At 31.2% G+C, this 23,811-nt stretch overlaps 1 protein-coding gene and 3 non-coding genes across 4 annotated transcripts in view; 2 read left to right on the top strand and 2 right to left on the bottom strand.

Moving 5' to 3' along the window:
• The window catches only part of GstS1 (Glutathione S transferase S1), a 491,998-nt gene that overhangs the window by 296,998 nt on the left and 171,189 nt on the right, over positions 1-23,811 (bottom strand). The window lies entirely within an intron of this gene.
• Positions 22,475-22,556, bottom strand: TRNAL-AAG (transfer RNA leucine (anticodon AAG)). Its single transcript has one exon. It is a non-coding gene; the product is annotated as a tRNA-Leu (tRNA).
• On the top strand, positions 22,700-22,772 carry TRNAV-UAC (transfer RNA valine (anticodon UAC)). The gene has a single exon. It is a non-coding gene; the product is annotated as a tRNA-Val (tRNA).
• On the top strand, positions 23,479-23,551 carry TRNAV-UAC (transfer RNA valine (anticodon UAC)). The gene has a single exon. It is a non-coding gene; the product is annotated as a tRNA-Val (tRNA).

The raw sequence follows: 23,811 nt of genomic DNA, 5'->3' as shown, positions 1-23,811 counted from the left end.
GACCCAAGATTGAAGCTAATCCAAGACTGTATAGGGACCCACGATTGAAGCTAATCCAAGACTGTATAAAGAGCCACGATTGAAGCTAATCCAAGACTGTATAAAGACGTATGAATGAAGCTAATCCAGGACTGAATAAAGAGCCTGGATTGAAGCTAATCCAAGACAGAATAAAGAGCATGGATTGAAGCTAATCCAAGACTAAATAATGAGCCACGATTGAAGCTAACCCCAGACTAAATAAAGAGCAACGAATGATGCTAATCCAAGAATGAATAAAGAGCCACGATTGAAGCTAATCCAACACTCTGTAAACAGCCACGATTGACGCTAATCCAAGACTGTATAAAGAGCCACGATTGAAGCTAATCCAAGACTTTATAAAGACCCATGATTGATATTAATCCTAGACTGAAAAAAGCCAAGATTGTAGCTAATCCAAGACTGTATAAAGAGCCATGATTGAAGCTACTCCAATACTGATTCAAGACCCAAGATTGAAGCTAATCCAAGACTGTATAAGGAACCACGATTGAAGCTAATCCAAGACTGAATAAAGAGTCACGATTGAAGCTAATCCAAGACTGTATAAACAGCCACGATTGAAGCTAATCCAAGACTGTATAAAGAGCCACGATTGAAGCTACTCCAAGACTGATTCGAGACCCAAGATTAAAGCTAATCCAAGACTGTATAAAGAGCCACGATTGAAGCTAATCAAAGACTTTATAAAGACCCATGATTGATGTTAATCCAAGACTGAAAAAAGCCACGATGAAGCTAATGCAGGACTGAATAAAGAGCCTGGATTGAAGCTAATCCAAGACAGAATAAAGAGCATGAATTGACTAAATAATGAGCCACGACTGAAGCTAATCCAAGAATGAATAAAGAGCCACGATTGAAGCTAATCCAAGACTCTATAAACAGCCACGATTGACGCTAATCCAAGACTGTATAAAGAGCCACGATTGAAGCTAGTCCAAGACTGATTCGAGACCCAAGATTGAAGCTAATCCCAGACTGTATAAAGAGCCAAGATTGAAGCTAATCCAAGACTTTATAAAGACCCATGATTGATGTTAATCCAAGACTGAAAAAAGCCACGATAGAAGCTAATCCAAGACTGTATAAAGAGCCATGATTGAAGCTAATCAAAGACTTTATAAAGACCCATGATTGATGTTAATCCAAGACTGAAAAAAGCCACGATTGAAGCTAATCCAAGACTATATAAAGAGCCATAATTGAAGCTACTCCAAGACTGATTCAAGACCCAAGATTGAAGCTAATCCAAGACTGTATAAAGAGCCACGATTGAAGCTAATCCAAGACTTTATAAAGACCCATGATTGATGTTAATCCAAGAATGAAAAAAGCCATTATTGAAGCTACTCCAAGACTGTATAAAGAGCCATGATTGAAGCTACTCCAAGACTGATTCAAGACCCAATATTGAAGCTAAACCAGGACAGTATAAAGAGCCACGATTGAAGCTAATCCAAGACTGAATAAAGAGTCGCGATTGAAGCTACTGCAATACTGTATAAAGAGCCACGATTGAAGCTACTCCAAGACTAAATAAAGAGTCAAGTTTGAAGCTAATCCAAGACTGTATAAAGAGTGACTATTGAAGCTATTCCAAGACTGAATAAAGAGTCACGATAGAAGGTAATCCAAGAAGGTATAAAAAGCCATGATTGAAGCCAATCCAAGAACGTATAAAAAGCCACAATTGAAGCTGATCCAAGACTAAATAAAGAACCAAAATTGAAGGTAATCCAAGACTGAATTAAGAGCCACGATTGAAGCTAATCCAAGACTGTATAAAGAGCCACGATTGAAGCTAATCTAAGACTGTATAAAGACCCACGATTGAAGCTAATCTGATTATTACTTGATCACAAGTTCCTGCTGATTCGCTTCCAGGGCACATTGAGGAAAAATGTCAAGCTATTGAAATTTCTGATTAAGACTATAATATAGCTCATTTCTTTACCAAACTTCTCAAATTCTGAGACATTTTGCAAATGGAAAAATTGGCAAAAGCATGTTTAAACAAGTTAACTAACTTAATAATACAAAAAAAAAACTCCCTTAAAACAAAATTGTGAATATTTGCTAGCAAAAGCGTGAGTGTTCAACTACGCGTATGTGTTAAGGCGTGCGAAAATTTCCATAAATTTGCAAATTTTCTTGTTTTTTCTAGCCACGACTTCACCAAAACATTCTATGAGAAAGCATGTGTGTGCGTTGGAAACTCTTTAATATAATTTTTACAAGTTTTTTCTACTACTTTCATATGTCTTGACAAAAATGTTTGCAAACAATTTTATGTTTTTTGTTGTGCTGTAACTTGATGGTAAACTTTAAAGTACACATTTGTGCCCTCTACTTTTTACTCGTACCTTTAGCTCCCTCCCATCCCCTTAGACTCTTTCACACATGTGACTGAAGCTGGCTGTAGTATGAACTTCATTTCACATGACTCTCTGGGTGTGTATGAATGAATTTTATTTTATTTGGGAAAATGTATGAAAAGACATAAATAAAAGTTTTATTTTTTTATGCGAAATTCTAGACACGTTTTTTAAAATTGCATAACGCTATAATTTAATATAGATGTTGTCAGCAAAGAATAATTTTTTGCAATTTTTTTTCTATTTTCCTTTTTGCTGAAAAAAAAAATCTAAATATGTGGAATTTTTATAAAGAAACCGGGGTGAGATAATAATGAAGGCAGTGTATAAAGTAAAAGAACAAATGTTGCTGGAACTTTTTAACCAAAATGCAATGTTTGAGTTAAGCAATAGTTTTAAACACCTGCTTCTCAACGCAATTGACAGACTTTGCTTAAAAACTGTGTTTATTGTCAGAGATAAAAGTTTAACTGAATTGTTGTCCAATATAAAACTACATTCATTAATTTCCAGGTCTTTGTATGGTCCCAGTTTAGCTTCAATCATGGAACTTTGGTAGTCCCAGTTTAGCTTCAATCGTAGATCTTTCGTGGTTCTTTATATAGTCCCAGATTAGCTTCAATCGTGGTTCTTTATGTAGTTCCAGTTTAGCTTCAATCATAGTCCCAGATTAGCTTCAATCGTGGTTCTTTATGTAGTCCCAGTTTAGCTTCAATCGTGATTCTTTATGTAGTCCCAGTTTAGCTTCAATAGTGGTCTCTGTTTAGCTTCAATCATAGTTCTTTATGTAGACCCAGTTTAGCTTCAATCTTACATCTATTATCTCTAAAAGTACATGAATAAATTAATTAAATATCAAGCATTAATTTACTTTTTTGTTCTTAAAAGATGGGAAGTGTAAAGTGCATATCAAATGAACTCAAATTACTTTTAATTTCGTGCGCCTGAAAGTATGCTCGTTATTTTATATATCAACGATCTTTGTCAAATAAATAGGGTCAGAATTAGCAATGTTAATGCCATCGTAGATATTTGATATTTAAAAGCAAAAGCCACGATGTAATTCTGCGATTTATTATTTTTAAAGCCTTTGTACTTTTTAAATAGATTTATTTTTGTTTTGAAATTTTATTTAATTTAACGGAGCTTGTCCTGTATAGAAAATTATATTTGAAAATTTAAAAAAAATATGTAAAAGTTAGTTAAATATCTTAAGCTGAATTTCATTCCTCATTGATTAAACTGCAGACAAAGTCAAATAAAACTGAAAACTTTAAATAATAATGTCCCGTTTTTTGTCCCCTACCCACCATAGTCTGTAGCTTTTATTTATTTTTGCTTTTAATATTATTTTAAGTGCTCGTCGTAAGAAATGTACAATTTTTATTATGACAATTCACATTTTCATGTATGCTGTCGTCGTTCGTGAGCAAGTGTGTATATTTGGTTGCTTTTTTTTGTTTTTCGTTTGCTGGAAACGAATTTCATTAATTATTTATTTATCACCAACATATTCATGTCCTAAAAGACTTTGTAGCTTTAGCTGAACGTATGCAGTGCAACTTTAACTGCCAAAAACAAAACAAAAACAAAAAACACACAACAGTAGCAGCATAAAAAGTACTAAAATAAAGTACAAGTACTAGTTGTAGCAGTAGTAGCCATTCAAAAGCCATCATACAAACTAGACACGTGACTCTTTTTTTGGAGTTGTAGGGATCTACATGGACAAGTGTGTAGTGTTGTAGGATTTTCATACATAGACACTACGATGCTATTTTTGAAAAAGAAAACCTTGAAACAAAAACAGAGGTGTTATGAATTTTAATTTGGTAAAATATTAAGGGATAAAAGGGAATTTTATTTGAGAATATTTAAAAAAGTACCTTTCAAAATTTAATATTTTTAAAAAAGTTCCTTTTAAAAATTAAGATTTTTAAAAAAGTACCTTTTAAAAATTAAAATTTTTACAAAAGTACCTTTTAAAAATTAAAATTTTTTAAAAACTACCTTTTAAAAATTAATATTTTTAAAAAAGTACCTTTTAAAAATTAAGATTTTAAAAAAGTACCTTTTAAAACTTTTAAAAATTAACATTCTTAAAAACGTATCTTTTAAAAATTAACATTTTTAAAAAAGTGCCTTTTAAAAATTAACATTTTTAAAAAAGTACCTTTTAAAAATTAGCATTTTTAAAAAAGTACCTTTTAAAAATTAACATTTTTTAAAAAGTACCTTTTAAAAATTAACATTTTTTAAAAAGTACCTTTTAAAAATTAACATTTTGAAAAAAGTACCTTTTAAAAATTAACATTTTTAAAAAAAATACCCTTTAAAAATTCAAATTTGTAAAAAATACCTTTTAGAAATTAAAAAATAAAATTTAACATTTTTAAAAAAGTATCTTTTAAAAATCAACATTTTTAAAAAAGTACCTTTTAAAAATCAAGATATTTAAAAAAGAACCTTTTTAAAAATTTGCAAAAAAAAATACCCTTTAAAATTCAAATTTGTAAAAAGTACCTTTTAAAAATTAAAAAATAAAATTTTATAAAAAGCTTCTTTCAAAAATTAAAATTTGTAAAAAAGTACCTTCTAAAAATTAACAGTTATAAAAAAGTACCTTTAAAAAATTAAAAATTTTCAAAAAGTACCTTTTAAAAATTAACATTTTTAAAAAAGTACCTTTTAAAAATTAACATTTTTAAAAAAGTACCTTTTAAAAAGTAACATTTTTAAGAAAGTACCTTTTAAAAATTAACATTTTTAAAAAAGTACCTTTTAAAAATCAACATAAAAAGTACCTTTTAAAAATTAACATTTTTAAAAAAGTACTTTTAAAAATTAACATCTTTAAAAAAGTACTTTTGAAAAACTAACATTTTTCAAATAATACCTTTTAAAAATTAACTGGGACTACGATTGAAGCTAAACTGGGAACCACGATTGATTTGAAGCTAAACTGGGATTATATAAAAAAGTATCTTTCAAATTGATATTTAAAAAAGGTACCTTTTTCAAAATTAGAGAAAGTATCATTTAAAATTAAGTTTTCCCCAAAAAGTACTTTTTGTAAAACTAAAAATCTCTATAAAAGTACTTTCATAAACCAATTGACTTCAATATAGTTCGCCCCTGATCAAGAGCACATCCCTATTACAAAGGTATTCAATAAGTACTCTACATACTTGCACTTACATCCACATAATAGTACTCATAATAATCGTAGAGTACTTTTGAAACATGAAAAGGTATGTTGTGCTCGTCTATAGCCAAGGATGTATAGTGCATGTGTGTCTGTCTGCTCCAGAGTATGTTCCATTTATAGGTACATATGTATGAATATTATTTTGAAGTGGAGTGGTTACATAGTTTTCCATAAAGACAAGAGCACAGCAGCAGCAGCAGCATTGCACATGTAACAATCATTTTACGCATACAAAGTGTTTCAAAGTGTATATTTTCACATAAAAATTGTTATTCACATATCCAGTTTTAGTTCCTTCCTCATTTTTTTTTTGCTCCTTTGGAATTGTGCTTGTTAAAGAGTAGTATTACAGACACGTACAGGACTTTGTGTTCCTCTCATCTTCGCCTCTATATACATATATTTATATGAATTTGATGATGGTGTTGTTGATGATGTTCAATTTAGTTCAAATATTTTTTGGAGTAAAAAAAATATGAAAATTATAAGAACTGGCTGGGGTTGAAAACCGAGTTGTAATAAATTGTTAGAAAAAAAAGTAAAACTTAAAAACAATTTAGACACATTATTAGTACAATGACCAAAACCACTTTCGGTTGAAGTAGTAGCAGGGTTTGAATAAATAAACTAGACATTGAACATTCAATTTACTTATTGTTGGGCATTTTGTGAGGGATAAGCTTTATGCGAAACATATAAGATGCATTGAAATCATTAAATTTCATTATTTCACAATTTTAGTGAGCGCCTGAAAGTATGCTAAATATTTAATACGATAATGATCGTTATAAATAGAGTACAGAGATGGACATACTATTAATACAAACTAAGTGATATTTTCTGGCACTTTGGAAACATGATAATATGAAGGAATTTTTTCTACTTATCAAAAAAATTTGAGAATTAAAAAACTCATGAAATATTTTTTTGAAAAATATGACAAAAATTCATTTTATTGAGTTTTTGCGAAAATAAAAATTTTTCAAATTAAAATTACTTTTTTATTTATGAATATTTTTTAATGAAATTTTAATGTTATATAGATTTTTCTATTGAAAATGGAAAAATAAAAACAAATTTCAAAATTTGTTATCAAAAATCCCGCAATTCCCAAAAAGTTTTGAAAAATCCCAAAAATGCGATTTTTGTTTTTTGCCCATAATATCCTTAGTAGGGACGTGCTTATTGGAATCCGTTACTAGCTAATTAAGAACATATTGGACCATCCAAAATGGATTACAACATTTTGATATCGACTATGAGATTTGAGAATTTTTGCCCTTAATTTGAATTTTATATACAAAAATAAGCGTTTTTTGGATGGTCCTGGTCCCCTCGGTATCAAAACTTATCAATTTTTTTTAACTTAAAATATTTGAAGTAGTGTTAGCTTTTCAAAAAGTATAAACTCCTCATAAATCTTTTTAGAAGTTTTTCAGATAAATTAAAAAGAAAAAACTTACTTTTCAAACTAGTGAAAAATTGCTTTTTTAAATTTTGACCCAGTCATGATTTTTAAACAATTCTTTTTTTATTTGACATATAAATTAGTTTTTAATACAATAAATGAAATATGGAGAAAATCGGGAAAAATTTGGATCCTCTGTTATCAAAAAATTGGAGTAGAGTGGATAAAAATGTTGAAAATTTAATTTTGAAATGCGAATTTCGCCTATGACATCGAAAAAATTTTAAAGGCTTTTTAAACCACTACACAATTTAGATGTATCGTGGTTCCAGTAGTAAAAATATGGTTCAAATTTTAAATTCTATGGAGAGGTTTTAAAAAAAAAAAATGTTAAGTAAAATTATAAATTTTTTTATATAAACATAACTAATGATAACTTAAAAAGTGTTAGACCGCTTTTATCAAAATAAATTTAGAAAAGTTGAGATTTACATAACCATCAATCCGTTTATATATTGCATTTCAAAGTCACTCAGTAGTTTCGGAGTTATAATAACAAATTGAAGCAAAAAATATATTTTTTTTATGTGAAAATAGTTAGTTTTTTTGTTTTAAAAAAATCATGGAAAATTGAAAATGACAGAAATTGTTCAGATTTATATCTTTATGGCAAAGCAACATGTTAGAGGAACACAATAAGATATCGATCATAAAAATCGATTAATTCCTTTCGAATTTATTCACAATTAAGTGAATTCGCTCATTTTCACAAAAATTTAGTTTTTGGTTTGATATACATAAAATTGAGTAGTTAATGTTATTCTTTCGAATGATTGAATTTTGAAAACAATTTACCCATGATATATACAAATTTGCATATATATATTGCGTTGAAATCGGCTCAGTAGTTTCGGATTTATAATAACAAATTGAAGCAAAAAATATATTGTTTACGTGAAAATAAAAAATTTTTTTGTTTTAAAAAAATCATGAAAAATCGAAAACTTCAAAAAATGTTTAGATTTATTACTTTATCGCAAAGCCACATGTAATATGAACAAAATATGATATCGATCATAAAAATCGATTCATTCTTTTCGAATTTATTCACAATTAAGTGAATTCGCTCATATTCACAAAATTTTAGTTTTATGTTTGATATACTTAAAATTAAGTAATTAATGTTCTTCTTTCGAATAATTGAATATTGAAAACATTTTACCCATGATATATACAAATTTTCATATATATATTGCGTTTCAATCGGCTCAGTAGTTTCGGAGTTATAATAACAAATTGAAGTCAAATATACATATATTTTTTGTGTGAAAATAAAAAAAATTTTTGTTTCAAAAAAATCATGAAAAATCGAAAACACCAAATATTGTTCAGATTTATTACTGTATCGCAAAACCACATTAATAGGAACAAAATGAGATATCGATCGTAAAAATCGATTAATTCCTTTTGAATCTATTCACAATTAAATAAAATAAATTTTTGTTTGATATACATAAAATTGAGTAGTTAATGTTCTTCTTTCGATTGATTTAATTTCGAAAAGATTTTCGCCATGGTATATACAAATTTTCATGTTTATATTGCGTTTCAATCGGCTCAGTGGATTCGGAATTATAATAACAAAACACATGTAAAATTTCCACTCAAAGTACACGCTTGTAAGCACATATAATTTTGTGAAAATGAGCGAATTATCTTAATTGTGACTAAATTCGAAAAGTATTCATAGATTTTTATGATTAATATCTCATTTTGTTCCTATTACATTTTGCTTTGCAATAAAACAATAAATCTGAACAATTTCTGACGTTTTCGATTTTTCATAATTTTTTAAAGCAAAACAATTTGCTATTTTCACATAAAAAAACAACTAAGAAAGTATGGTCGGTCAAGCCCAACCATATTATACCCTACACTAAGTAAATGAGCAAAAACTGTTTTCTTTTAAAATTTCAATAATTTATATTTTTGAGTGATTTTCGGAAGTGGTCCTTATATGGGAGCTATGACCAATTATGGACCGATCACCATGAAATTGGGTCGTGTGATGTATGTCTGTATGAAAGTTATTTATGTTGAATTTTGTGTGTATACCAACATTTTTAAGAGTTTTATGCACGTTAAAGTGATTTTCGGAAGCGGGTCTATATGGGAGCTATGAATAATTATCGACCGATCGTACCAAAATTCGCTGACATGAATTTTGTTTATATAAAACTTATTTGGAGCGGAATTTGTGAAGATACATATCAATGAATTAAAAATTTATGACCGCTAAAGTCCAATTTCGGAGGACATTTATATGGGGGCTAGGTGAAATAATGAACCGATTTCAGTCAATTTCAATAGGCTTGGTCCTTGGGCCGACAAAATAATATGTACCAAATTTTATTGAAATATCTTCAAAATTGCTACCTGTACTTTGCGCACAAGGTTTACATTGACAGACGGACGGACGGACATCCTTTAATTGACTCAGAAAGTGATTCTAAGTCGATCGGTATACTTTAAGGTGGCTGTTAGACTAACATTTTTGGGCGTTACAAACATCTGCGCAAACGCATAAGACCCTCCCCACTATGGTGGTGAAGGGTATAAATATATTTATACCCTTCATATATATTTTCTGGATCCTTATAGATAGCGGAGTCTATTATGCCATGTCCGTCTGTCTGTTGAAATCAATTTTCTGAAGACCCCAAAGATCTTTGGGATCCAAATCTTCAATAATTCTGTCATACATGCTTTCGAGAAGTTTCCTATTTAAAGTCACCAAAATCGGTCCACAAATGGCTGAGATATGAGGAAAAAACCAGGACAACCTCGATTTTTGACCTATTTTTGACTATTTGGATTACTAAGTCATTAATATAGACAATATGGTTATCTAATGATAGATATTTCAAAGACCTTTGCAACGACGCACGGTGGCTCATATCTCAATTTCATCGGCCAAAAGTCCAACTTTTTGTTAACTCCGATTTCAAAAATTTTAATGCCATTCAATAGTAAACACATTGAAACTAAGGTAGCAAAAAAATTAGATAAAAATATTGTCAATTGTGTGCGTGGCCAAATATTTTATGTCATTTTATAAAAATGTGATTTTTGTAAATTTGATCAAAAGTAAATTATCATTACTCGCAAACTATTATAGATAATTGGATGATTTTTCTTTTGTTATATTGGTAGGATAATAGTCTTTAAGAGCTGATATGAATTGTCATTGTACCGTTTATACCTGATGTGTTATTAATTTTTTTCTCAGGTACTATATTTTAGCCAAATTTGAATTTCAGTGGAATAAAAGTGCTTAGGGTCAAAAGGGGTTAAACAAATTTTACAACCAGGAGAAAGCCCAAAGTGTCCTCTTTAAGCCTATATATACTTGTTGAACTGTTTTGACCTGTTTGTTGAACACTTTTTTCATTTGAATGAAATTACTCCCAAATTTTTGTTCTATTTCTATTTTATTTGTTCATATGACTGGCGCAAAGTACAAGTCGCAATTTTGAAGATATTGCGATAAAATTTGGTACATAAATTTTTTTCGGCCCGAGGATGAAGTCTATTGAAAATTACTGAAATCGGTCCACTATTTCACCTAGCACCCATACAAATGTTCTCCCGAAGTTAAACTTTATCGGTCGTAAATGGTTAATTTATATATGTATCTACACAAATTTTGCTCCAAATAAGTTTTATATAAACTGAATTAATGTCACTTAATTTTATGATGATCGGTCCATTATTGGTCATAGCTCACATATAAGACCCGCTTCCGAAAATCACTTTAACGAGCATAAATCTCTTAAAAATGTTGGTATAAACACAAAATGCAATAGAAATAACTTCCATATAGACATAAATCACACGACCTAATTTCATGGCGATAGATCCATAATTAGTCATAGCTCCCATATAATACCCGCTTCCGAAAATCATTCACGAAAATAAATTATAGTGTAGGGTATTATATAGTCGAGCTTGGCCGAACATACTTCCCTACTTGTTTTTATCCTTTTACAACTTTTTCATAAGTAAAACTGATGCAAAAAATAAAAAAATCCGCATTTTCGTACTAAATGCTATAAAAAATTAAAAGTTCAACTTTAACCTTAAATTGCGCAACAACTGCTGAACCGATTTTAATGAAATTAAAACTGGAGAAAAATTCAAGAAGTTATCTGTCCACCAAGAAAAAAATTTCTAAAATATCTCTATCGGTTCAAAAGTTACAGAGTTTTGGCCGATGACAAACGAAAATGAGCTGGATGTGAGTTGGACCTAAAATGGTTCAAAATCGGAAAAAATATTTTTGAAACGATTTTTTTTCGGTTTAAAAAAAAAAAATTTTTAAATTTAAAAAAAAAGAAAAATTTTTCCAAAAAATTTAAAAAACAACTTTGGAAAAAAATTTTGTTTACCTAAAATATTTAAAATTTGTATTTTGAAGTATATTTTGGTGAAGGGTATATAAGATTTGGCACAGCCAAATATGGCTCTCTTACTTGTTTTTATAACATTTGGACCCACTGTGTTGATTATAGTTTCAAAAATGTTTTCAGTATTTTTATTTCTCAATTGATTTTAATGAAATTTGGTTCACATATTAAAAATGATTCAGGATATATGGGATTTACATATCTAATTTTATCATTCTATGATTACTCCTCTATTTTTACAGATTCGATGTGTGGAGAAAAAAAGCTCTGTGCACCGCGGCGTCTGAAAGTAGGGCACCTCAGATATGCACATGGTGCCATTTGGAGTCCAGAAAACCCTCATGTGATTGTCGATATTCAAATGCATCCACAACGTGCCATTCAATGAAGCATTAACAGAATTCACCAACATTAATATCAATTGCAATAGCACCAGTCACTCGACTATTTCCAAGTAATGTAGAGGGTAAGTAGTAGTCATTTTAAAGTATGTTTTTAGAAATTGCAAAGTTTTTACTGCAATAGCTTTGTCCAAAATGAAGAGAATGTGGAAATTATTTTAATGATTATATCAAACCACAAAAAGAACTATTTCTTGTATTATTTTCAAATTTGCTTAAAAAATAATAATGAAATTCATATGTTACTCGTGCATATTTTTTAATTTGCCATACACAATTCCTTATAGAATAACATTATTAAATTAAACTCAACCCCCCCACAACAAATAGAAAATAGAAAAGAAAAACTAATATGGGTTTTCTATTAAATATATTTTCATTCTATGTTTGTGGAATATAAAAAGTAATCAAAGTTTGGGGTAAACAGAAGAGGGTAAGTTCTAAATAATACAAGTTCCTTTTTTATATTTAAAGGAATATGATTATTTTTCTATACTTTTGTATTTGTTGGTGGCGTAGTTTTAAAACAAGGGGCGAAGGTTTTTTTGTTTTTCGATTTCTACGTATTATTATTATTATTTTCTATACATATGAGTAAATTTTAAAGATTGTGTTGTATCTCGGTATAGTTTTTTGCTGGCTGTTGTTTCATCATTCTGGGAATGTTTGTAATTTGTTATTATTTTAGTTGATTTTTTTTTTGTATTTCTAGAATTTTTCGTTGTTTGTTCTTGCCACATATTGTTGTTTTCTTGGCATTTTAATGAAACCGCAGACGCAGTCATTCTGCTTTTTGGGGTTTTTTGCTGTTTGTATGTTGTTTGTGTATATTCTAAATCTAAAATCCTGGTAAAAAGGTATGAAAATCTAATACACAAAACTACAAAATTTCAACAACTGTAGAAAATGTTTAAATATCTTTGGGTGATTGTTGCTGCTATTGTGCTTTTTTGTTTGTGCACATTCTTTAATTTGGTGATATTGCTAAAAATTTTATTCAATATGACAGTGTGTGTATTTCAGACAACACACAAACAAACTAGAGCTGCAAGGACTTTGGAACAAGGACTTACACAGGTTGCTTTTGTTATTTTAAAATTGTAGTCTATTACAATCATATGCATGATTATGTGCATGTGTTCGTTGAGGACCCATTAGGAATAAATAGAACTTCTTATTTCCCTACATTGACCTATGACGAAACAAACTTCAAAGGCTGCCGAAAGCTCTAGAAATGGAGTATTCTAGTTTTGCCCGTTAGATAATTCATGAAGCTTCTAGAATATGGCATTGTGTATATAAATAGGTACAGGAAATTGCAGTCAGTTTGAGTATCCGGTTTATTTAAGGGAAATAAACCACCGTTTTAAAAGGTAAAAACTTAACAATACCTTTCATTGGATATACAAATTGTCTATATACCGAACTTAGTTAACATAACATAGAGTTAACATATCATAACGGAATTGTTTGTATTGGTACAATTTTATTATTGAAAATGTAATGATATAAAAAACCAACAAAAACCTCCCAAATTTCGCATTTTTATAAAATTTTACTTATAAAGTTCACATTTGTTCGGGGACGGGTTGAAGAATATCATGAAGGATTTGGATTACATCATTGTAACTGAAACTGTTGCCCGTTTTGAAACCCCAGCTATAGAATTTTAGAATACTTTTCAATAAAAAACTGGTTAAATTCATAGAGGCTTAGGAAAACACCAATTAGCATATTGTAGGAGATTCTACTTTAAGGTTATACTTGTTGTGATTTCCTTTAAAGAAAATGTTAAAACGTTATAAGTTCCTTAACAAGCTTTTTTTCTAATAAGCAAAGAGTACTTAAGGGGATCAAATTCTCCTCAAATATTGGGTGTATGACTTAAAAATGTTGTATTTACAATATATGGCGTATATTTATGCGATTTTGAGGGAAACAAATCTGTCATTTATTCTCACTAGTTATTGAACATTTAGTATAAACAACCAAGTTTTTTTTTTGCTTCGAAAATGTTGAATTTTATGCCAACAAAGCGTCATATGCGGGAAGTTTTGCTTTACTTCTTTAATTTGAAAAAAGTGCCGCGGAAGAACACCGAAGCTTATGGTGAATGTGTTTCACAATTTTTAAGGTGCTCGAGATGCTTTGTGCGGTTCAGAAGTAGTGATTTTGACACGGAAGACAAAGATCGTTCAGGCCAGCCAATTAAGTTTGAAGAGATAGACTTGGAGGCATTACTCCATGAATATTGTTGTCAAACTCAACAAGAGCTTGCAATGGCAATGTGAGCTACTCAAGCAGCAATTTTAAAACGTTTTCGAGCAGCAGGATTCATTCAAAAGTAGGGAAATTGGGTACCATACGAATTGAAGCCGAAAAATCTTGAAAGACGATTTTGAAATGATGTTTGAACGCTATAAAAGAAAATCATTTTTGCAGCTAATCATTACTTGCGATGAAAAATGGATCCATTACAACAACCGAAGCGTAAGATATCGTATATAAAGCACGGACAACCAGCCGAATCGACACCAAAGCCAAATATCCATGGCACTAAGGCAATGCTTTGTATTTGGCTCCTATCTATTATCTGCTGCAGAAATCTGGCCAGACCATCACAGGGAACCTGTACCGAACTCAACTGATTCGTTTTAAGCAGACATGAAACCATCATGACAACTCTCGTCCACATGTTGCAACCAATACCTGTTAAAAACTATTTAGAATGAAGTGCTGGGAAGTGGGAAGTTTTGCCTCACACGATTTATAGTCCAGACCGTTCCCCGTCCGACTAATATTTGTGTCGATCGATGTAGAACGCTCTCTCTGGGACACGCTTCACTTCAGAACAGAGTATCCGATATTGGCTTGACTCGTGATTCTACCTCAAAAGATGAGCATTTCTTTTGGCTTGGAAATCATATGTTTTCAGAATGATGAAAAAAGGTCATAGTTAACAATGGCCAATACTTTGAATAAATTTATATTGTACAAATATTTTAAAATAAAAGCTAAGAATTTGAATAAAAATCCGCATGTTTTTGTCATACACCCAATATAAAAGATAGGCAAACGAGGGCTTTAAGAATGGATGAATCAGAAAGAATTTGCAAGATTTTAACAATTTTCCTTGGCTGAGGAGCACTACTTTGAGACACTCCAGATGGATTTGTCTTTTGATTTTGGAGGTATCAGAAAAAATTCACAACAAATTTAACAATTTTGCTAAGGAACCCTACTTCGAGACGCCATTGCCTCGCTCCAGAAGGGTATGTAGGGTGTGTCACCGAACGTTATGTTCAAATCAAATCTGCTAGTTGGAAATGGCAGACTTATTTCCCTAAATATTTTGATTCAGCTCCAATGTGCAACGTTGAATTTACGAGAGAGTACAAAACCATGAACTGTCTCATGTAGTAATTCAATTGTCTCACCGCCTTGTTGAAACCACATATCGTCATTCGATTTATGCAGAAAGAAGTCTATAATCATGTCTCGATATTGATCACCAACAACACCGTTCAACGAACTCAATTTGAATTCAAATCTCTTCTTATGTCAATTGAATATGTTAAGCATTGATGTTTTAAACACATAGACTATAGCAGGCTACACGACTACAAATGCCGTTGGCAGCATTCGTCACCCTATAGTCAGCTACGTAATTATAATGAAATGAATTCGTTAGCAGTTGACCGGGAAGTCTGATGTTTCGCCTACGAAAATACAAAATTAGATTAATTTTGATATAGCGGCAATGGTGGTAGTGTAGCCATGAAGCTGTGAAGGCATCTTCATATAAACCTGTGTATTTTAATTTTGACAAATTGTCGTCAGTAGCCTGCTGTAGTCTGTGTGTTTGAAGCATTAGATGCAGATCTTCAGTGAGTAAACGTTGTAGAGAGCGTCTTGGAATTTGCAATTCTTGTCCTCAACTCCGAATTGGGGTTCCTGAACGTTTGGCTTCGATATTACTATTTGAACGTTTTGTTTTTGGAAGAGTATGTTTAGCACAACCAATTGATTCATTCTCCCACAATTTTCCAGTTACTCTCTTCACAGTGTACGAAGTGAAATCGATATTCCGACCCTAATATAAAACCCAAACTTTCCTATTTTTACTAACCCTGAACTGTCAGCTGTCAAATTGTTTTCTTCATTTTGTGTTGGCAAAACTTTACTGCACAAATTTCAGCAAATTAAATTTAGAGTTAAAGTAAAGTCGTTGTTTAGTCTGAATCCTTTATAAATCGAATAAATCTCCCTTGCCTCTCCAATTTCCTATTGGGCACTTTAGTGGTTTTAATATTTGTTGCTGAGAATACATTCATATTTGTTCATTTGTTTGCAGTTTTTTTGTTTTTCGTTTGCTGCTACCACTAACAAATAACAAGGAAAATAAAAGACACCAGAATTGGTTAAAGGTTTTTGTAGGGTTTTTATTACATTTTCTAATTTCACTGCGGCATACGTATGTTACATGGGTGAACTGGAAAATAAAACAATAAAAATAAGCTACAAGAAGGCTAACGAATAAAAAAAAATAATATATATTAAAATGCTATGTAGAATAAATAAGAACAACAGAAACAAATATTATACAAATTTGATAGAAAATACAAGGTATTGGGTTGGAACGAATATTTTTTATACTACACCAAAATAAAATGTAATAATATAAGTCAAAACCTTACCCCTTCCTCCCTTTGAGACAACGTCATACTAGAAGTAGCGATTCCTAGTCGCCTAAGAACTACTTACATGTTGTCTTCATGCCTATCACTACCACAGACCCTTCCCATTCTCCCTCTGAGACAACGTCATGCTTAAGTAACAAGTCCCTTTCATATAAACAGCTAGAAGTAGGACTGCTTCCTATCAGCCTAAGAACTAGTCTAGTTCTAGGTAGAGAGAAGGGACTCTAAACCAGTGGTTGGCATTCATAGCCACCAGGGGTCGCACACATTCAGTTATTTACAAGAGTGTCAACGAAGCTCATAATAATTATCAAATAAAAAAAAAACCTATAACAATTAGAAGTTGATATTACAACAGAAAATGAATATTATTATCCATGTTCTCTTGATGCCTACCACTGCTCTGGAGTCAAAACATAAAATAACAAATTGAAACGACAATGGAACAGATATTTTAACAAAAGTAGCACAAAACTGTATGTATTTTAACCAATTTTTTTGCTGCATTTTTTCATTATATGAGTTCATGTAAACACCACAAGAAGCCACTTTTTTCTATGATTTTACTGGGGTTATAATAAACATTTTTTGCATGACTTTGTTTTCTTGTATGTAAATTGTATGACATTATTTTTATTTGTCATACATTTGCATATATGTATGACACAGTGGGTATATGACAATATAGTTATGCATGTTACAAAAATATGACAAAGCGCCAAAGAAGTGAAGAAAAAAATAAACTCATAAATATATTTGTTTTGTTATTCATGTATGTATTTCTATTGAATTTTTTTGTTGGACGCATTTCCCAGCAGTTAGGCAAGTAGTCAATGTATCCCTTATAGACAGTAATTGTCACTGATATCTGATCACTTGACTTACTCAACATATGTGCTCTTTGTAGTGCAGATAGAAGTCAATTGGTTACTAAGTATATACATCCCAAGTAATCTAGCATAAAGTCAATTGTCACTTAAGTGATGGGGCATGGTTGGTACATCTTGGTGAAAACTCACATCTTGATGTTATGCAGCTGTAGCTGTGGTTAAAATCTGAAGCGGATAGAAGATCGTAGATTGCTTCTGCATTGGCCTCCTCGTAGTGCTCTCCGGGGACTCTTTTGAGGTGGAAGTGAATTCGAGCGACGGTCTTTAGAGTGTCCGAAAATATGGCTAGAAATATACGGATAGAATTATTGTGGCAAGGTTCAGGACACGAGCATTCAATGCTATGCTCCAACAGAAGGCGCTGAAAATGAAGAAAAATATAGCTTTTATAGCAAGTTGCCGAATGTGATTAACACTATTAGTCATGGTGATATTAAAATGCTAATGGGTGACTTCAACGCCGTTGGTTCAACGCCGCAGGTTAGCTGGAAGTGAAATAGGATATCCTAAAAAACAATAAGGACTGGATATCCGAAAAGACACGTCAATTAATAGAATCCAGAAAGCATGCTACACCCTGAGGAATGATCAGGGTGAATTGATCTATGTCAAAGATTAAAAGAGTGGTGGGAGAGTTATTAATCTCAACTGTTGTCGGTCACTCCGACAGTATCTACAACAATATGTGATTGCGATAAAATGTATCACTTAAATAACGTAAACAATGATATAAACACCGCATCTGAAGCTCGGTAAATCTGCACGACCTGATATAATACCTCCAGAGATTCTGAAAGCGAACATCACCCTAATAACGATGTTACTAAAACCAGAAAATTCCTGACGATTTAAGAGAAGGTTTTATAATCAAACTTCCAAAAAAAGGGAACTTGCAAGAGTGCTCTAGCTGGAGGTGTTTAACTCTCCTAAACATGGCAAACAAGTTCATAGCTCACATCCTACACAATCCCATTTCAACCAACATCAATAGCTTGAGGGTTGAACAGTCGGTAGAATGGCTATCACCCCTTTACTTAGTGTTCGTAGACTTCAAATGTGCTTTTGACATATGCGATCTGGGACGCTCTAAGATGCAAAGGAGTGCCCAATATAGTTAATTAAGGAACTATAAAACAGCGCTCTACTGTTCTATACTTCATGAGGGCTCATCAAGCAAACCCATCAAAGTAAACGTCGCGACGTAGTTCGTCAAGGCTGTGTTTTGTCTCCATAATTGTTTAACATAGCACTTGACGTAGTTAGGAACCACTCTATGGATATGCAGCATGGTATTTCGTGGGGCCTCCACGATAGGTTAGACGATATCGACTGTGCAGATGACATCTATGTTCTATCCCACCGCTTATCTAACATGCAATTCAAGATCCATGCCTTTGCTACGTGCAGCTAACAAAACCAAATCAATGCGCATAAATTCATCATGCAACACGAATTTCGAGCTTTCGGGGCAACGCATTGATGATGTTGAAAACTTTTGCTATCTGGTGAGTATAGTAAGGCAACACATTCTGGAGATCGTTGCGAAACATGGAATATATCGAGTCGCGAAATGAATACTATGCAAGCTATTTTAAACCGTTGCTTCAGGCGTATACTTAGAATATTGTTGTCAGGCACGACATCAAATCAAGATTTGTGGAAAAGAACGAATCAGGCTCCTTGGGGTTTGAGTTCACGATCGCGTAAATTTGGTTGGCTGGAATACACAATGAGAAAGCCAGCTAACGATATAACTAGACAATCCGTCCAATATAACCCCCAAGGTTTTAGGAGATCTGGCAGACCTGCACCAAAATGAGTACGAGTTTCGTGAGTATGGTGTATCCTGCAGTGAGATGAAACTGTTATGTAATGATAGGGTGCTTAGGACATACACGTGATGAAATAACTAGTCAGCTAGGTATGTACCTAGTAGTCACCCTAAGTAATAGGTTTAATCAAAAGTTCGAGACAGTCTCCTATTTCCGATCGCTGATATATAAGCCAAAAATCTCGACTACCTCGATTTATTCACCTATTTTTCACTCATATTTTTTTCACAAAATTTTTTTACCATATTTTTTTTCAGCTGAAGTTTTTGTTTCAACCCACATTTTTTTCCAAAATTTTTTTTTCATCAGAAATTTTTTTTACCATAAATTTTTTTGACATTCTTCTTAAAGTATTATTTGGTGAAGGAAATATTGCACTTTTACTTATCTTTTCTTAACATTATCATAAATGGAGGAGATTTGCATTTCAGTTCGAAAGTTATTTCTCTCCAAAAAATAGGGCCACCCTAATTTATATGGTTTATACCATTTATGTTTTTAAATTAGTTTAATGCAGATTTGTTTTTATTTTCTATTATTTTACATACACGCATCGTCCTCCACATATTGTCCTCCTTTTTTGCATTTATGTTTAGTTTGCAAATTGATTTTTTGTGTTGTGTGTTCATGCCCATATTTGATCAACAAGTCTGGCATGCTTTTGATGTGGCAAATAAGACCATTTATATACTGTCATATGGAAATTATTTATGCTACACATGGAATGAATTTTCTTTAATATATGTATGTAATGCATGAAGTTAAAAGAAAACAACCCCTTACAAACTTTGATATTAAAAGAGATTGAAAAATATAGTGGTTGAATATCTGTATTATCAAATCAAAATTGCATTCACTTTGTAAAATATTGGCTGAAATCAACTTTAAGGCTTGTCAAAAAAGTAGCTTTTCTCCTTCTTTCACCAAATTTCCTTCTCCAATCTATCGCCTTTCCAAAGAAAGTAAAATAATTAATATATAGACATTAATTGTCTGAGTGTTATTTCTCTTTAAAAACAGAAAAACAAATTTGGATAAATTCACTGAAATTTAATGTTGGGGGATAAGCAGGTTTCTATTCTCATTTCAATGGTTGCTAATGCCAGATCATCAGCAATCCTTCTTTTGCCAAAGGCTTCAGGAAGGCTCATTGATGACAATTAGAAATACATATAACTGAGACCCAAAAACCTAACAATCTATATATATATAAAAAAAGAGTAACGTTACTGACTCACTGACTGATTCATCATCGCACAGCCCAAACGGCTGAAGCTAGAATCATGAAATTTTAACTGTGGGTTCCTCCCTCCCCAAAACGATCCGATAAGAAGGAATTTTTGGAAATTCGAACGTTTAGGGGGTAAAAATGGGTAAAAACGGGTAACCTATTATATTATGGGCCTCATTTTATAAAACGAAACGACAAACGTTAAACAAATTTTGTATGGAAAATATTCAAGTTTCAAACCCTTTAAATTGCATATTACTCTATTCAAAAAATAAGCTGACAGGTGTTTCGTACTTTTTCGAAATTCGAAACTTTTAGGGGAGAAAACGGGTAAAAACTGTATTTTGGTACTTTTTTGGCACCCTATGTATCTTTTAAACCAATAAACATAAAATCAAATTTTAAATCGTATTCTTTACTTATCAAAAAATAAAAAATATAAGTTTGGTACTTTTTGGAAATTCGAAACCTTAAGGGATAAAAATTGTGTTTTTTTTTTGGTACTTTTTCATAAAATATGTTTTTCTATAATTTGACATAGACATACGAATATTTTATTATGAGCTTCCACCACGTTACAGAAATTTATTTGAATAAAATTTTACCACCTCAATGGGGATAAAAAAGGTACCAAAAAGGGGATAAAATCGGGAAAATGCATTATATTTGAAATTATTAAGCCAATTTTGATAATTTTTTTAACGTTGGTTCCTGGATTCATACAAAAATTAACTAACAGGGTGTTATTTGGAACTCGAGTACCAAGGTGTATATTGGGCCAAATCCGGGTAAACAGTTTGGTACATTTTTAAAACATATTTATTCTTGGGCACATTAACGCAGATTTTAATATTTTCAGACATGCCTGTAGCATAAACAATTTTGGCAAAATGGAATATTTTTAAATTTTAAACTTGAGGGGTGTTCAAGGAAGAAAAGAGAACTTGGTACTTTTCTCCTAATGGTACTTTTTTAACATTTTAAATTAATTCAGTAATCGACATTAAAGTTAGCTGTTATGTATCTGAGTGAAGTTAGTGTTAGGAATAGGGGATAATATTTAGGTACCAAAATGTGTGAACTGAACTATATGTACTTTTTTGTTTTTCTAATGATATTTTTTTGAAATTTCTATAACAATGGACTTAGAAATATGAAATTAAACATATATGGTCCTAAGTGAGTGAGAATTCTAGGGGGAGACTTTTTGGTACTTTTTATTTATTGGAATGGTACTTTTTGTAATATCTTCACCAATTAACCTAGAAACATGAAGTAAAGCTTATATGGAACCGAGTGAGTGGGAAACCACAAGTGTGGGTACTTTGGTACTTTTTCTATATTCTAATGGTACTTTTTTGAATTTTCTATAACTATGGACTTAGAAACGTGAAATTAAACAATTAGGAACACATTTTGCATTTTCTATAATAATGGACCCAGAAATATGAAATTATACATTTACAATTAGATTCACAAAGTGAGACTTGATAGTACTATTTCTTTCTTCTAATTGGGGTGGCGAAGCGCACCGTTCAGCTAGTAAACAGATAATTGTTTAACGTGAAAATATAATGTAGACTTTTAGTGGTCACGTCTATTACAATTAGTGAAAACCCCTGCGTTATAAATAAATAAATATAAACTAAATTAGTTACCTTAGTTGCTTGACAACTACAATCAAATAAATTAAACAATTGCTAAACAAATTCCAACACAAAATCTCATAAACCAATTTACGTTCTAATTAAAATTCACCACTTTTTTTGTTAATGATCATTAACTTAAACGAAATTAGCTTAAAAACAATTAACATTTTATGTTCAAGCTTATTTGAATAACAAGAAATTGTTTATTTAATTTAAAAAAGATAATAAAATTTAATATTTAAATAAAAAACATTTAAAAAAAAACTTATTGGCAGCGGTGGGATTCGAACCCACGCCTCCGAGGAGACTGGTGCCTTAAACCAGCGCCTTAGACCGCTCGGCCACGCTACCTATTGGCTGCCATGCGACAAATGTGTTTTATAAATGTAAGCTCATGAACAAAGAGAGTAAGATAAGATGTGCTCTTTATTTTTCTTAGCATATTTGTTGTAAAGCAATAATAAAACTGTTATTTAGCTGTTGGGAGAGCAGGTGGTTCCATAGTGTAGCGGTTATCACGTCTGCTTTACACGCAGAAGGTCTCCAGTTCGATCCTGGATGGAACCAGGTTGAAAATATTTTTTCTTTGAATAATAAATTTTAGTGATTTTAAAAATGTTTTGGATAAATACAAACAAATTTTAATTTCGGTTAAGGAGATAATAAGTAGTGCCATATAAAGAAGGAAAATACACATAGAATGGAAACTTAAAGAAAACTTAAACAAATCGTATGTACTCATAAATATCGTTCCGCACCACTTAGGTTTTTGACAACTATGTAAGTTAGGTCTTTGACAGCAGAGTTTCCAATCTATATGTATTTATCTATGGAATGAGCCGAATTATCAATTTTTGTTTGAAATAAACCAGTTTAAATTGAATTGTCTTTTGTAGCAATTGAAGAGACAGACACTGTGAATTAATTAGAAAGCAGTTTTTTACAAAACATTAATATTGTATTGCATTGAGTTCAAACCATAGATAAATACACATAGATTGGAAACTCTTCTGTCAAAAACCTAAATTGTGAGAATGTATTAGTAAAATAAACTATGTGAAAACAAAAGCAACACTTTTAGTTTTTGTAGTAATTTTTTTGTTTGTGTTTTTTTCTAGTTTCTCCTCTATTTATATTTATCTGTGGTTCATACCATTCACTTTTGAAAGCAATTTTATATAATTTTATTTTATTTTTTATTCATTACAACATTTATTTATATAGATTTCAGTTAATTAATTTAGATTTATTTATTTGTTGAGGTTTTTTAAATGGTTCCATAGTGTAGCGGTTATCACGTCTGCTTTACACGCAGAAGGTCTCCAGTTCGATCCTGGATGGAACCAAGTGGTTAAAAACTTTTTGTATAATAATATACATCATTTGGTTTAAGTCATTAAACAATCAATGCATGACTTCTCTCATTTAAGAGAAGTTGAATGAATAGCTGATTTTGTAAAAGAAACTGAGAATTCATCGTCTCGAATATTTGTTTTAAAAACATTAAATTTTTGAGATATCTTTTTGAGTTTTTGCACTACAAGTTTTTTATAGCAAGGATAATGGAACAGCGTCTTCACAGTTGACCGATGAATGCCGGGTATCT

Source organism: Calliphora vicina, chromosome 5 (genome assembly GCF_958450345.1).
Source record: "Calliphora vicina chromosome 5, idCalVici1.1, whole genome shotgun sequence".
In the NCBI taxonomy this organism is placed as follows: domain Eukaryota; kingdom Metazoa; phylum Arthropoda; class Insecta; order Diptera; family Calliphoridae; genus Calliphora; species Calliphora vicina.
The sequence above is the reverse complement of the archived record's forward strand: the minus strand, read 5'-3'. Positions and strand labels throughout refer to the sequence as shown.